Source organism: Mastomys coucha, unplaced genomic scaffold (genome assembly GCF_008632895.1).
Source record: "Mastomys coucha isolate ucsf_1 unplaced genomic scaffold, UCSF_Mcou_1 pScaffold2, whole genome shotgun sequence".
Classification (NCBI taxonomy): domain Eukaryota; kingdom Metazoa; phylum Chordata; class Mammalia; order Rodentia; family Muridae; genus Mastomys; species Mastomys coucha.
In genome coordinates this window covers 18,418,253-18,419,013 of record NW_022196902.1, presented here as the reverse complement: position 1 = coordinate 18,419,013, position 761 = coordinate 18,418,253, and the positions used below count along the sequence as shown (strand labels likewise).

General features: G+C 31.9%; 1 non-coding gene across 1 annotated transcript; it reads right to left on the bottom strand.

Moving 5' to 3' along the window:
* Positions 1 to 392: 392 nt before the first annotated feature.
* On the bottom strand, positions 393 to 511 carry LOC116097940. Its single transcript, XR_004121607.1, has one exon. It is a non-coding gene; the product is annotated as a 5S ribosomal RNA (ribosomal RNA).
* Positions 512 to 761: the final 250 nt, after the last annotated feature.

Below are 761 nucleotides of genomic sequence, written 5' to 3'. Positions count from 1 at the left end.
GAAAAGTTACGTGATTTCAATTTATCTGAATTTGTTAACATTTAAAAACATACTTTAAGTAAATAGAATTAAATCACATTCTTGTTTCCCTTTTGTACCCCAACTCCTCCCAGAGACCTCCCCTTCAATACCTACAACATCTTTTTTGTCATACTCTTTAAAATTTATAAAATATTACAACAATAAAAATAAGTATTATAAAAGTTGTTTGATATAAAACAACGATCAATTTAACAGTCTTATGTAGATGCTCATCTACAGCAATAGTGAAAATACATTTTTCTCAATATAAATTTTAAATAACTCCAAACATATTAACTGTATATTTCAAAATAATACATCACTACTAGTATTTTCTTTTCCTTTGTTTGTCTTTCTTTTTCTTTTTTTTAAATCTACAGAACCTGGTATTCCCAGGCAGTCTCCCATCCAAGTACTAACCAGGCCCGACCCTGCTTAGCTTCCGAGATCAGACGAGATTGGACGCGTTCAGGGTGGTATGGCCGTAGACTAGTATTTTCTTAATGAACATAAATATATAAAGTCTTTTTGTTTGTTTGGTTTGTGTTTAGTAGAGTTTAAAATCTTGGCTCTTACTGTGGTACAAGCCCAAAATAAGAACAAATTTTAGACATTGGATTTCATTATAATAAGGCTGTACTTCAATGACCCTTACATCACCAAAGGATTTTACTTCCATCATAACTAAGCTGAGAGTTGATAGTTCTGCTGCACCAGGAAGTGAATTGTAGGCACGATTT